This window comes from Cherax quadricarinatus, chromosome 11 (genome assembly GCF_038502225.1).
Source record: "Cherax quadricarinatus isolate ZL_2023a chromosome 11, ASM3850222v1, whole genome shotgun sequence".
NCBI lineage: Eukaryota > Metazoa > Arthropoda > Malacostraca > Decapoda > Parastacidae > Cherax > Cherax quadricarinatus.
In genome coordinates, this window is record NC_091302.1 from 21647986 (window position 1) to 21663710 (window position 15725).

The window sequence follows — 15725 nt, forward strand, 5'->3', positions numbered from 1 at the left end:
AGGAGCTTGGTATTTCTAGTATCAGTGATAGGATTGTTGAAATTAACACTGTACTCGGTATTAGAATGTTGAGAAACGAACCAGACACTGTCACAGTGAATCTTACCAAGTGTCTAGAGGTAAATACACACAGATCTAAATGGATTGTGAAAACGTGCAATTGCATTAAGATTTATAACCTGCATGAACTGTATCACTGTAGGCAACAAGAGCATTTCACCCCTCCATGGAAGATGTGTTCATTTAATATCACATACCTACAAGTCCCTCCCAAGAAGCTCATTGCTAGTAATCCCTTCCTTAAATCTCTTGTTAGAGCAACTGCTCAAGAAGAAATTTCTCACCTAGCTGGTAGTAATAAGTTATCACAAGTTATATACACTGATGGATCTAAACAGGAGTCTTCTGGCAGGGCTGCATCTGCTCTTGTTGCCACTTCCCTAGTTAAGAACGATAATAAATTTGTTGAGCTAGGCATAAGAATTAACAACTGGGCGTCTACACTGCAAACTGAATTGTTTGCAATCCTAATGGCGCTAAAGCTAACCTATGACACTGAGCTTGACTCTGTCATCATTACTGATTCTATGTCATCATTGAAGGCTCTTGACTCATATAATGACTCCAACAACATGCTCATTGGGGAAGCCAGGTATAGATACTCAAAAATTAGGGACAAAGGAATTAATGTACAATTGCTATGGATCCCATTACACACTGGATTACTCCTTCATGATAAAGTTGATATGTTAGCCAAGAAGAGTACCCAGAAGGAGAATGTAGAATATAACTTTGGTATAACTGTGTCAAGCATTAGGAATAATATTAGGAGAGAAGTAAATAATGAAAATGATTGTTATAGGAATGCAGTTAGAAGCCTGAGTAGATCTATAACCCACTATGAGGCCTGCTGCAGTGTTCCTCCTTTCTTATGTTCTTATGTTCTTATAACATGAACGTAGATAAGTATGTTTATGGAGCAACTTGCAATGTGAACAGACTGACTGATGTTGTAGTGGCCAGGCTTAGGCTTGGTTACAAGTACTTCTGGCAGTTTGGGAGACACACAGATGATGATCAAACTAAATGTAAATTATGTGATCAGGCATATGGTCACTCTCTTGAACACTATGTGCTTAATTGTCCACTCATTGAGGAATACAGAGACAGACAGTATAATAACCTATGTGACATGTCAAGATATCTTATTAATGAAAATAAGATACCAGATATACTAAGCAAATTTCCTAAATTTGCTTGTAACAGATAAGTGAACTATAGAAATGTAGATATAAATCCATATGTATTCCTGTTAACCCTTTGGGGCCTAGTTCCTAGGCCTTTTGTGTATCCATATCCTCTCGCGCTACCGTCCACAGGATGGATATGGGGTGCACAATAAACTAGCCACTTCGGTGGCAAAATCTAATCTAAAATCTACAAGCCTCCAGATGCAACATCCCAGCAATTCCAGGAACAGCTGTTAAAAATTGACCACTGTCTGGAAAATCTTCCAGCTCCTGCACCCAACATCTTGCTCCTGGGGGATTTCAACTTAAGGCACCTAAAATGGAGGAATATAGCAAATAATATTGTTGCAGTAATAACACCAGGAGGTAGCTCTGATGAAAACTCACTCACACGAGCTTTTAAATCTGCACAAAATTCAATTTAAACCAGCAAATAATAGAGCCTACTAGACTGGAGAATACACTAGACCTCATCTGCACTAACAATGATGATCTGATAAGAAATGTCACCATATCAAAAACAATATACTCAGATCACAACATAATTGAGGTTCAGACATGTATGCGTGGAGCCCCAGACCGACATAATGAGATTAGTCACGAGGGAGCATTCACCAAATTCAACTTCAATAACAAAAACATAAAGTGGGACCAAGTAAACCAAGTCCTAACCGATATAAGCTGGGAAGATATACTAAGCAACACAGAACCCAACTTATGCCTAGAACAGATTAACTTGGTGGCACTCGATGTATGCACAAGGCTTATTCCTCTAAGAAAAAGGAGGAGTAGATGTAAAATAGAAAGAGACAGGCGCTCCCTTTACAAGCGACGGTAAAGAATAACAGAGCGGCTAAAAGAGGTCAATATATCTGAAATGCGTAGGGAGACACTGGTCAGAGAAATAGCAAGCATTGAACTTAAGCTAAAGGAATCTTATAGGAGTCAGGAATCGCGGGAAGAACTAAAAGCCATAAATGAAATCGAAAGAAACCCAAAGTATTTCTTCTCCTATGCCAAATCAAAGATGAGAACAACGTCCAGTATTGGGCCCCTACTTAAACAAGATGGGTCCTACACAGATGACAGCAAGGAAATGAGTGAGCTACTCAAGTCCCAACATGACTCAGTTTTTAGCAAGCCGCTAACCAGACTAAGAGTCGAAGATCAAAATGATTTTTTTATGAGAGAGCCACAGAATTTGGTTAACACAAGCCTATCCGATGTTATCCTGACGCCAAATGACTTCGAACAGGCGATAAATGAGATGACCATGCACTCTGCCCCAGGGCCAGACTCATGGAACTCCGTGTTCATCAAGAACTGCAAGAAGCCCCTATCACGAGCCTTTTCCATCCTATGGAGACGTAGCATGGACACGGGGGTCGTCCCACAGTTACTAAAAACAACAGACATAGCCCCACTCCACAAAGGGGGCAGTAAAGCAACAGCAAAGAACTACAGACCGATAGAACTAACATCCCATATCATAAAAATCTTTGAAAGGGTCCTAAGAAGCAAGATCACCACCAATCTAGAAACCCATCAGTTACACAACCCAGGGCAACATGGGTTTAGAACAGGTCGCTCCTGTCTGTCTCAACTATTGGATCACTATGACAATGTTCTAGAAGCACTAGAAGACAAAAAGAATGCAGATGTAATATATACAGACTTTGCAAAAGCCTTCGACAAGTGTGACCATGGCGTAATAGCACACAAAATGCGTGCTAAAGGAATAACAGGAAAAGTCAGTCGATGGATCTATAATTTCCTCACTAACAGAACACAGAGAGTAGTCGTCAACAGAGTAAAGTCCGAGGCAGCTACGGTGAAAAGCTCTGTTCCACAAGGCACAGTACTCGCTCCCATCTTGTTCCTCATCCTCATATCTGACATAGACAAGGATGTCAGCCACAGCACCGTGTCTTCCTTTGCAGATGACACCCGAATCTGCATGACAGTGTCCTTCATTGCAGACACTGCAAGGCTCCAGGCGGACATCAACCAAATCTTTCAGTGGGCTGCAGAAAACAATATGAAGTTCAACGATGAGAAATTTCAATTACTCAGATATGGTAAACACGAGGAAATTAAATCTTCATCAGAGTACAAAACAAATTCTGGCCACAAAATAGAGCGAAACACCAACGTCAAAGACCTGGGAGTGATCATGTCGGAGGATCTCACCTTCAAGGACTATAACATTGTATCAATCGAATCTGCTAGAAAAATGACAGGATGGATAATGAGAACCTTCAAAACTAGGGAGGCCAAGCCCATGATGACACTCTTCAGGTCACTTGTTCTATCTAGGCTGGAATATTGCTGCACACTAACAGCACCTTTCAAGGCAGGTGAAATTGCTGACCTAGAAAATGTACAGAGAACCTTCACAGTGCGCATAACGGAGATAAAACACCTCATTTACTGGGAGCGCTTGAGGTTCCTAAACCTGTATTTGCTGGAACCCAGGCGGGAGAGATACATGATTATATAAACCTGGAAAATCCTAGAGGGACCAGTACCGAACTTGCACACGAAAATCACTCACTACGAAAGCAAAAGACTTGGCAGACGATGCAACATCCCCCCAATGAAAAGCAGGGGTGTCACTAGCACGTTAAGAGACCATACAATAAGTGTCAGGGGCCCGAGACTGTTCAACTGCCTCCCAGCATACATAAGGGGGATTACCAACAGACCCCTGGCAGTCTTCAAGCTGGCACTGGACAAGCACCTAAAGTCAGTTCCTGACCAGCCGGGCTGTGGCTCGTACATTGGTTTGCGTGCAGCCAGCAGTAACAACGTGGTTGATCAGGCTCTGATCCACCAGGAGGCCTGGTCACAGACCGGGCCGCGGGGGCGTTGACCCCCGGAACTCTCTCCAGGTAAACTCCAGGTAAGTCCGGACAATACTCTGGAAAAGTCTTCTAAGAACTGGTCATGGGCAGGAGGGCGTTAAGATGGGTGTGGTCTTGGGAAGCAGCACTTCAAACCATAGAATCTCCAGTTTATTGTTATTTAAATCAGGTCTTGGGTTGTAAGCTAAGTTATTTCTAATGTAGGCACATACTCCACCACCCTTTCTGTTCCTATCTATGCATTTTATATTGTAACCTTCTATTTTGACCTCGTCGTCAGTCACCGTATCATCCAACCAGGATTCAGAGATGGTTATAACTGCCGCCCTAATTTTGTTAGCTGAGTGTTCTCTGACCTGAGGGTTGGTGAGGATGGGAAGGAAGAGGGAGGGGAGGGCTGGAAAAATTGAAGAAGTTGGGAGGGTGGAGTAGGAGGTGGGGTTGCAGAGGTGAGTGGTCTGTTCACTCTGGAGCGTGATGTGCAGAGGTACTGCAGGAGGTTGTGTTGGAGCGAGATGTGCTGTTGGCAGCAGTGTCAGTAGAGTAGGGCTGGTGCTCAGGTGCCCGGAAGGAGAAGGCTGGTGGTGCCCAGGAAAACAGGGTCTTTTGGAGCCACACCCCAGCTTTAGCTAAATAGCAAAGTGCTGGGGAACTTCAGCTTGGTGGTGGTTGGTTATGCACTTGATCTGCTGCTGACTGCATTGAATCTTGTTCTGGAGAGGTGTAACACGTTGACGGGGGAGTTGGAATCATATGTGTGGTTGTTGAGGTGGTGTATTATCTCTTTGAGGGTAGTTGGTCTTTCGTGGTAGGTGAATTTTGCAGTATTGTCTTGGAGTCGTTGGATGAGTTCTTCGCGAGGCATTGCTTTACTATATTGCTTCGTGGTGTAGAACGTGACTCCTCTGTACTGGAGGGGAGGTGGGGTAGGTGGAGGAGGTGGGGAAGGTGGGGAAGGTGGAGAAGGTGGAGAAGGTGGAGAAGGTGGAGGTGAGGAAGGTGGAGTGGATGTTGGAGCTTGGTTGATCGTGGTGGTTGTGGGAGAGACTGGAGGTGGACTCTCATTGGTGGGATTCTGCTGTGGTTCAGTGGTCTCTGATTGGTCGAGCTCTTGAGCGGTCGGCGGTGGTGGAGGAGCAGAGGTGATGTTGATAATGTTGTTAGTGGACTTCACAATGGAATATAAAGGGAATATAAAGTTTGGCATGTTGTTGAGTTGGAAGAGTTCGTTGATCGTGGTGTTGAAGGAGCCTGGTGCTGCAATATTGTGGACATGGGCATACATGATGCAGTATAGGATTTTGGTGGAGTCACCCACGGGCAATGGTGGAGATGTAGTTGTGGAGGCCTGGAGAACTGGGGTGGAGTCAGGTAGATTCCTGGTAATGGCAGCATATGAGGTTGCTTGGGTAGTTGGTGTCTGCTGTTGTTCAAGCTGTTTTTTCAGTAGTTCACGTCTGGTAGGGCATTTGGCCGCCAAGGTGTGGTGGTCGTTGTTGCAGTTGAGGCATTTGGGTGGAATGGTGGAGGTGCATGACTTGAAATCGTGGCCTTCAGTGCCGCAGGTAGCACAGATCTTCTTGTCTATGGAGCGGCAGTTCTTCGTGGTATGCTGGTAAGAATAGCAGTTGTAACATTGAGGGATGTATGTAAATTTCTCTTCTTCGATAAATGTTGAATGGATGTGGAAGTAGAAGATGGCCAGGCCCTCATTAAGAGCTTTGGTTGCCATGCTGACGTCGCTGAAGGTGACCTTCAGCATGGAGGAAGCTTTGGGAATTCTTCGCCCAGGTGTTCTGGTCTTCAATTGATGATTTGGTTTCAGAGATCTCTTGGGTTGTGATGAGTTTGTCGAGCTTCTTGAGAAACACAGTTCTTTTGGCTTTCAGGGCTGGGGATGTTAGGACTTGGAATCCACGTTGGTCAAGAGTGGAGATAGCTTCGGTGGTGGTTAGTTTGTCGGCCTCGAGGTCATCTGTGCAGATGACCATAAAAGCTTCCTAAAGAGAGAGGATTGCATTGCACTTGACTCGCAGAGTACCACCGATGGTAGATGCAAGGGCTAGTTTGGACGAGTCGTTGACTGTCCCACTCACAGGTTTGATCTTTACCCTGTTAGAATAATGCATGGTGAGGAGACGTGAGGAGACTGGCGGTTATATAGGCGTCGGTGGATAGGGACATCCAATTGCATTGACGCCTATATAAGCGCCAGTCTCCTTGCCTTTGCTCCAGATTCTCCACCACCGCGATGCTGTGAACAGTAACTCCATGGCTGAGGGACTGATTACCTCATCTTTTGTATATAGTTCTACTGTCTTCTAATTATGTCCTGGAATCTGTATTGATAAAGCCACTGGATGGCGAAACGTCTACAATAAAGATAACCAGATGTTGCACATTTGTCTTAACTTTCACAATAAATGTCACTCGGGCTCAAGACTGTTCATCTGTCTCTCTAAGATGGCTTGCCAATAGACCCCTGGCTGTCTTCAAGAAGGCGCTGGAGCGCTGGACAGGCACCTAAAGTCAGTACCTGACCAGCCGGGCTGTGGCTAATACGTTGGTTTATGCGCGGCCAGCACTAACAGCCTGGTTGATCAGGCCCTAATCCACCACTAGGCCTGGCCTAGGGAGGCCAAGCCCATGATGACACTCTTCAGGTCACTTGTTCTATCTAGGCTGGAATATTGCTGCACACTAACAGCACCTTTCAAGGCAGGTGAAATTGCCGACCTAGAAAATGTACAGAGAACCTTCACGGCGTGCATAACGGAGATAAAACACCTCAATTATTGGGAGCGCTTGAGGTTCCTAAACCTGTATTCCCAGGAACGCAGGAGGGAGAGATACATGATTATATACACCTGGAAAATCCTAGAGGGACTAGTACCGAACTTGCACACGAAAATCACTCACTACGAAAGCAAAAGACTTGGCAGACGATGCAACATCCCCCCAATGAAAAGCAGGGGTGTCACTAGCACGTTAAGAGACCATACAATAAGTGTCAGGGGCCCGAGACTGTTCAACTGCCTCCCAGCACACATAAGGGGGATTACCTGGAGTTTACCTGGAGAGAGTTTCGGGGGTCAACGCCCCCGCGGCCCGGTCTGTGACCAGGCCTCCTGGTGGATCAGCGCCTGATCAACCAGGCTGTTGCTGCTGGCTGCACGCAAGCCAACGTACGAGCCGCAGCCCGGCTGATCAGGAACTGACTTTAGGTGCTTGTCCAGTGCCAGCTTGAAGACTGCCAGGGGTCTGTTGGTAATCCCCCTTATGTGTGCTGGGAGGCAGTTGAACAGTCTCGGGCCCCTGACACTTATTGTATGGTCTCTTAACGTGCTAGTGACACCCTGCTTTTCATTGGGGGGATGGTGCATCGTCTGCCAAGTCTTCTGCTTTCGTAGTGAGTGATTTTCGTGTGCAAGTTCGGTACTAGTCCCTCTAGGATTTTCCAGGTGTATATAATCATGTATCTCTCCCTCCTGCGTTCCAGGGAATACAGGTTTAGAAACCTCAAGCGCTCCCAGTAATTGAGGTGTTTTATCTCCGTTATGCGCGCCGTGAAAGTTCTCTGTACATTTTCTAGGTCGGCAATTTCACCTGCTTTGAAAGGTGCTGTTAGAGTGCAGCAATATTCCAGCCTAGATAGAACAAGTGACCTGAAGAGTGTCATCATGGGCTTGGCCTCCCTAGTTTTGAAGGTTCTCATTATCCATCCTGTCATTTTTCTAGCAGATGCATCCTCCTCGGCAGAGAGGCACAGTTCGTCAGATCCAGTTGCATGATGGGTCACTTCTAGAATATGTAAGCAGATACAGGTATCTAGGCTTTGAGGTTCCACTACTTGGACCTGTTGTAACGAGACTTTGTCGCCAATACAAAGAAAGGCTGAGAGCACTTAGAGTTGTGGCAGGTTTTCATCCCAGGTATGGTGCTAATGTTAAAATTGTGAAAATGATGTATCTTGCTTATATTAGATCATTGGTTGATTATGCAGCGCCACTACTTGCACTCGTGTCTGACTGGAAGCTTGGAGGGCTGGAAAAACTGCAAAACGAAGCAATGAGGATCATCCTAGGATGCCCTCGTACTGCCAAAATTTTAAATATGCGGAAAGAACTTAATATTCCAAGCATTAGAGATCGTGTTACTGAAAGAAATATCCTTATTGGGGTCAATATGCTTAGGCTAGCCCATTCAAACCCCTGCACAGAAGCCCTCCAAACTTTCCTCAGCACTGGTGAACATCCTTCCAGATGGATCGAAAAAACTGGAACCGACCTCCGCATGAACCAGCTACATGATCTATATCAAGTTGGACAACAGAGACATTTCCCTGCTCCATGGGATATTACCCCATTCCAAACTACCATTCCTCCATTTCCCCCCAAAACTCTTCTTAAATCACAACCAAAGCTTCGTCTTGAAGCCAAACATGATGCCTTAAGCTGTATTGATAACTTAGTCACACAGAACAATCTTTCACAAATTATTTACGTTGATGGTTCTGTTCACCAGTCCACTGGTGCAGCTGGTAGTGCTGCTGTTGTCACACAGAGTGATGGCTCTCATAAAGAAATTGGAGCACGCATCAATAACTGGGCCTCTACCCTTCAAACAGAACTGTTTGCCATACTCCTTGCACTCAAATGTGTCCATGTATCTAAGGTTGACACTTTAATTGTAACTGATTCTCTGTCATCCATAAATGCTCTCAACTCATTAAGTATAAATTGTGGCATGCTTTTGTCAGAAGCCAGACATAGATATGGTAAGATTGTGGACAGTGGAGTCAGAGTGCACATGCTGTGGATTCCATCTCACATTGGTCTTCAGATGCATGATAGAACTGATAAATTGGCTAAGCTGTATGCTTTCAAAGAGGGGGTAGATTACAATCTTGGGTTGTCATTTAGCAGTTTGAGAACAATAATACGAAAAGAACTTCAAATGAACTTTATTGACTTAAGACTTAGGGAGATTGACACAAGTCAGTCCATTTATCATCATTCCATCATGCAGGAGGAGCCACATGTCTATGGTGCATCCAACAAGATAAGCAGACTCTTGGATGTCACTACTGCCCGGCTCCGGCTGGGTTACAAGTATCTTTGGCAGGTTAAATCACCACCACCAGATGTAGACCAAACGAAATGTAAACTTTGCCAGATGGACTATTGTCACACATTGCGTCATTATGTACTGGAGTGTGATCAAATTAATGAATTTAGAAACAACTCACTCAGAAGTGTTCAAGAAATGGCTAAGTATTTTATCCACAGTGGTATATTGCAGACCATTCTGGAGAAATACCCTGACTTTGCTAGCTGTAAATAAAGCATTACCACATGTGTGCATGTGTGTGTGTGTGTGTGTGTGTGTGTGTGTGTGTGTGTGTGTGTGTGTGTGTGTGTGTGTGTGTGTGTGTGTGTGTGTGTGTGTGAGGGTGTGTGTGTGTGTGTGTGTGTGTGTGTGTGTGTGTGTGTGTGTGTGTGTGTGTATGTGTGTGTGCGTGCGTGTGTGTGGGTGTGTGTGAGGGTGTGTGTGCGGGTGTGTGTGAGGGTGTGTGTGTGTGTGTGTGCGTGTGTGTGTGTGTGTGTGTGTGCGTGTGTGGGTGTGTGTGTGCGTGTGTGGGTGTGTGTGTGCGTGTGTGGGTGTGTGTGTGTGTGTGTGGGTGTGTGTGTGTGGGTGTGTGTGTGGGTGTGTGTGTGGGTGTGTGTGAGGGTGTGTGTGTGTGGGTGTTGGTGTGTGTGTGTGTGGGTGTGTGTGTGTGGGTGTGCGTCCTTGTGTGTATGCATATATTTGTACGCTCGTGTGCACATGTCCGTGCGTGCGCCCTCGTGTGTGTATGTGCGCGCGCGCGCTAGTGTGGGTGTATGATCCACTTAATATTTGTATTTATAACTCATTACAATTGTGACCAGGTGTGGACGTATCAGTGGTTCATTACTTTGTAATTTGTTCATGACTGTAACCATGTATAGGAGTGAAGCTGATTCATTACCTCTGTAACTTGCCATGATTAGTGACCAGATCTACCTGGAGTTCATTACCTTTGTAACTAGTTCATCTATCATAACTTTGGGGTCCAGTCACTGGACCCATTATGTACCTTTGTAATCTTTTGACTACCGCCCACAGATTAGATAGATTAGCCCACAGGATGGGTATGGGGTGCATAAAGATATTAAACTAAAGTGTGTGTGTGTGTGTGTGTGTGTGTGTGTGTGTGTGTGTGTGTGTGTGTGTGTGTGTGTGTGTGTGTGTGTGTGTGTGTGTGTGTGGTGTGTGTGACTCAACAATCAATATTTGCACCAATAACTCATTACAGTTGTGACCGGGTGTGGAAGTGTGAATTGCTCATTACTCTATAATTTGTTCATGATTGTAGCCAAAGTATAAACGTAAGTAACCATTCTACAGAATTCATTACCTTTGTAACTTGTGAGCTCATTACCTTTGTACCTAGTTCATCTATCAAAACTTTGGGGGCCCAGTCCCTGGACCCATTACGTACCTCTGTAATCTGTAAATACCTTTGTAACTTGTCATGATTGTGACCAGACTTACCTGGAGTTCATTACCTTTGTAAATTGTGAGTTCATTACCTTTGTAAATTGTGAGTTCATTACCTTTGTAAATTGTGAGTTCATTACCTCTGTAACTTGCTCAGCTATCAAAACTTTGGAGTCCAGTCCCTGGACCAATTATGTACCTCTGTAATCTTTTGACTACCTCCCACAGGATTGGTATGGGGTGCATAATAAACATATTAAACTAACTAAACTACAATGTTATGGTCCTTGAAGGTGAGATCCTCCGACATAATCACTCCCAGGTCTTTGACGTTGGTGTTTCGCTCTATTTTGTGGCCAGAATTTGTTTTGTACTCTGATGAAGATTTAATTTCCTCATGTTTACCATATCTGAGTAATTGAAATTTCTCATCGTTGAACTTCATATTGTTTTCTACAGCCCACTGAAAGATTTGGTTGATGTCCGTCTGGAGCCTTGCAGTGTCTGCAATGGAAGACACTGTCATGCAGATTCGGGTGTCGTCTGCAAAGGAAGACACGGTGCTGTGGCTGATATCCTTGTCTATGTCGGATATGAGGATGAGGAACAAGATGGGAGCTAGTACAGACCTCTGGCAGTCTTCAAGCTGGCACTGGACAAGCACCTAAAGTCAGTTCCGGATCAGCCGGGCTGTGGCTCGTACGTTGGTTTGCGTGCAGCCAGCAGCAACAGCCTGGTTGATCAGGCTCTGATCCACCAGGAGGCCTGATCACAGACCGGGCTGCGGGGGCGTTGACCCCCGGAACTCTCTTCAGGTAAACTCCAGGTCCAGGTCACGGACTGGGGCGCGGGGGCGTTGACCCTCGACACCCTCTCAAGGTATTATTAATTATAATTATTATTTATTTATTATTATTATTATTACTATTATATTTATTATATTATTACTTTATTATTATTGCTATTAATATTTAATTATTATTACTATTATTATACTATATAATTTTGTCCGGTGGCCCGGTGGTCTGGTGGTTAAAGCTCCCGCTTCACACACGGAGGGCCCGGGTTCGATTCCCGGCGGGTGGAAATTCCGACACGTTTCCTTACACCTATTGTCCTATTCACCTAGCAGCAAATAGGTACCTGGGTGTTAGTCGACTGGTGTGGGTCGCATCCTGGGGGACAAGATTAAGGACCCCAATGGAAATAAGTTAGACAGTCCTCGATGACGCACTGACTTTCTTGGGTTATCCTGGGTGGCTAACCCTCCGGGGTTAAAAATCCGAACAAAATCTTATCTTATCTTATCTTATTATTATTTATTAATCCGGATAAAATCATAATAGATAAATCAGAGAATGAGTCCATGTCAGCATCACCTGCAGCATTACAATGATTACGCAGTTCAGTTACAAACAGTAAATAACCATAACAAATATTACCCAGCACGCCGCATTACAACCCAGCAAGGTTGAAGCACAGCTAACAAAAACCTAAATTGTGATGGATCAGGTTAAAATTGAATCTATAATACAATGTTGTTTATCCATGGTGAAGACAGGCTTGGCCTGGCCACCTGGCGGCAGTCTGCCACACTACAAGGTTCATCCTCCGAGATAAACAAAGTAGATGAAGACTGAGGCTGTGCACACTATGCCAGGGTGTGATTGTTAACTGGTGCACTAGAAGTGAGGAGTTGCCTGCACATATAATAAAGAGGAGAAGCATGTACGTTTAAGGCAGGAGGTGCACACATAAGGAAGCTGGAGATGCACACGTAAGGTAGCTGGAGGTGCACACGTAAGGAAGCTGGAGGTGCACACATAAGGAAGCTGGAGGTGCACACGTAAGGTAGCTGGAGGTGCACACGTAAGGTAGCTGGAGGTGCACACATAAGGAAGCTGGAGGTGCACACGTAAGGTAGCTGGAGGTGCACACGTAAGGTAGCTGGAGGTGCACACGTAAGGAAGCTGGAGGTGCACACGTAAGGAAGCTGGAGGTGCACATGTAAGGAAGCTGGAGGTGCACACGTAAGGTAGCTGGAGGTGCACACATAAGGAAGCTGGAGGTGCACACGTAAGGTAGCTGGAGGTGCACACGTAAGGAAGCTGGAGGTGCACACGTAAGGAAGCTGGAGGTGCACACATAAGGAAGCTGGAGGTGCACATGTAAGGAAGCTGGAGGTGCACACATTAGGAAGCTGGAGGTGCACATGTAAGGAAGCTGGAGGTGCACACATAAGGAAGCTGGAGGTACACATGTAAGGAAGCTGGAGGTGCACATGTAAGGTAGCTGGAGGTGCACACGTAAGGAAGCTGGAGGTTCACACATAAGGAAGCTGGAGGTGCACATGTAAGGTAGCTGGAGGTGCACATGTAAGGAAGCTGGAGATGTACACGTAAGGAAGCTGGAGGTGCACATGTAAGGAAGCTGGAGGTGCACATGTAAGGAAGCTGGAGATGTACACGTAAGGAAGCAGGAGGTGCACACATCAGGAAGCAGGAGGTGCACACATCAGGATGGTGGAAGTGCACAAGAAATATTTAGAGGTAATTTTACTGGAGCCTTCACTGTTGGTGAATTACAAAAGTATCTTTAGGTAAATCATAACAAATCACTTGTGTACTAATTATGGGAAATAATCCTTACTCGTTCTTACCTTAGTTACCTTGCAGTAAATATGTACTCTTCCCTAAGGAGAAGTAGGTCCCTGGGGATCTACCCTTTCTGGGGTAGATCCCGGCAAGGCTGAAATAATAAGCAGTAAATTATAAATTTTATTTTGATAAATTATTGTTTACATTTGATTTGAGGAAGGTGATATTATTGACAAATTTCATAGAAAGTCCCTGGTTATGCAGAGCATAAACAGGGACTGTTTCTTTACACCTGCTGTCACTGTTCACCTAGCACTAAGTAGGTACCTGGGTATTAGTTGACCGTTGTGGGTTGCTTCCTGGAGGAGGAAATTATATGAGGAGGGGAAGAAAGAGGAAGAGTTGAAGAGAGGAGGATGACGTTCTTCACCTTCCGACAGTACTTTCTCAACCCTGCCCACAGCCTTATGTAAAGCTACAATGAACATACTAGTCAACACTCATCCTTGGTTCTAAACTCTCCAAAGACTCGTCACCTTGATGTGAATACATAATACAGGGAACTGGGTGTATTTCAGCAACAGTAGTTACCTGGGTGGGTTCTCCTGCTGGATCCCAGCCTGATCCAACAACACTTGGATGTAGCCCTTCTTTTTTTACAATAAAAACAAGTATAAACTTTAGGAGTGCTTTTACCATTAGAAATTGGACTGGTACTTAACCTATGAATATCTGAAAAATGATCAGGGGTGGAATTAGATATTTTTTGAGCTCCTTGAGACTTATTGTTGTCTTTGCTTTTAAGTTGTATATCTGATTTTATTCGTCCCTGAAAATTTCGTCATGCTTAATTTTCTTATGACTATATAATTTAGAATTAAGTTTACAATGAGTGGGAGAAAATTAGGAATTGGAATGATTATTACCTCCTCAGCAATTTGTCAGCTTGTAATTTCTCACCTAACTCCTAAGCTACATTAAAATTATCTTACTCCTTTTCTCCGAATAACTTTTGGGGTCAATAGAAATTGTATTATGCAATTCTTCTAGGAGGAGATCTACTAATTTCTCAAGGTTCCTATCTATACTTTTGGAAGGGTACTCTTTATTAAAGAAGGACAGTTTGTCCTTTCCAAAGTCAATTAAGGAATGTCCATCCTGAAATCTAAATTCCTGATTTTTTTTTATACAAATCAGGAACCATTTGGTTTGCAAGTGATACTACTTTCTTAACCCTAGAATAATAAAAATAATTTCCCTCAAGAGTATCTACTCTTTGTAACCTTTTACCAACACTCTGTGTACAAACTAAAATTGTCCACTCTATATGTGGCCACTTTTATGCTACAACTATCTCAGAGAGGAAAAAAGTCTGTCAATGTCACTTTCTGTAAATTTGGAAACAAAATTAGCAGTTTTTGCTGCCTCCTGATCTTCCACTAATTCTCTTTCTTGCTGAATTCTAGATTCCTCAGCCTGTACTAAGACTAGCTTAAGTCTTTTCAGCTCTGTTTCATTATCACTTGGGGTAGTTGATCTTGAATGACCTCTGTTAGCAAACATGTTTACTGATATACTACTACAAGTCCACATCCCTTTATCCGAAATTCTGAAATTCAAAAACTTCCGGAAATCGAAGTTTTTTCGTGGAGTGTAGAGCATCAGTTATCTCAGTGCTTGGTCACTCTGCCGCTGTATTAGTTATACAGCCTGAAAAGTTAACTTCTAACATAGTTATTAACAAAATTTAGCCCTTGCTTCACATGTATAAATACCAATGAGTTAAGATTAATTCACAGGCAAATTGAATCCTAAACAATGAATAGCATTTACCAAGAAAAAATAACAAACAAAATACGTTACCCAAAACTTTGAAGCACTAGGAAGAAAACAACCTGTAAATAACTTTATCACATTAATAACAGTATGACATCCACAGAAATACAAGTTGAGCACCTATTTTGTGGCAACTATGGTTCTTAGACCTTTCAGGACTATTGATTTTTGCTGGACCAACAAAGGTTACATAATAATTCAACAATACTCCACTGACCCATCATGGTCTGCTGGAAACTTTAATTAAACATTAGTATAAATAAAACAGGTTTATTAATTACTGTACATACTTAAAAAGAATGTTACAGTATTACTACAGGTCTGCCATCACAAATCTAGCAATCAGTTATTTGGCACTAATTTTGGCTAGCATAATTTCAAATTTCCAGGGTGGCCACACCAACCTGCTGGTACTATTTGGTGGTGCTATTTGCTGCATAAGTCATTCTAATTTCTTTTTCTCCATTTGTTATAACCTGCTTACTTTTAGCCCTAGCCATGGTTTCAATGAATAAAAGAAATGCTTCTCATTGTGTAAAGCACCTACACAGTATATTATCCATTAAAGATAAGGTGGCTTTGAAGCCACTGTCGGTTGCCATGAGCTCAGTCTCGTGATGCAGGAGAATATGCTTCATTATTATGCTAATATCAAC

The 15725-nt window shown here is 43.8% G+C and overlaps 1 protein-coding gene across 1 annotated transcript in view; it reads left to right on the forward strand.

The window, feature by feature from the left end:
• The first annotated feature begins 12244 nt into the window (after nucleotides 1-12244).
• The window catches only part of LOC128687711 (zinc finger protein 300), a 56700-nt gene continuing 53219 nt past the window's right edge, over nucleotides 12245-15725 (forward strand). Inside the window, exon 1 of the mRNA XM_070083967.1 lies at nucleotides 12245-13185. The gene's annotated coding sequence lies outside the window, so the exon portion shown is untranslated. The remainder of the gene's footprint in view (nucleotides 13186-15725) is intronic.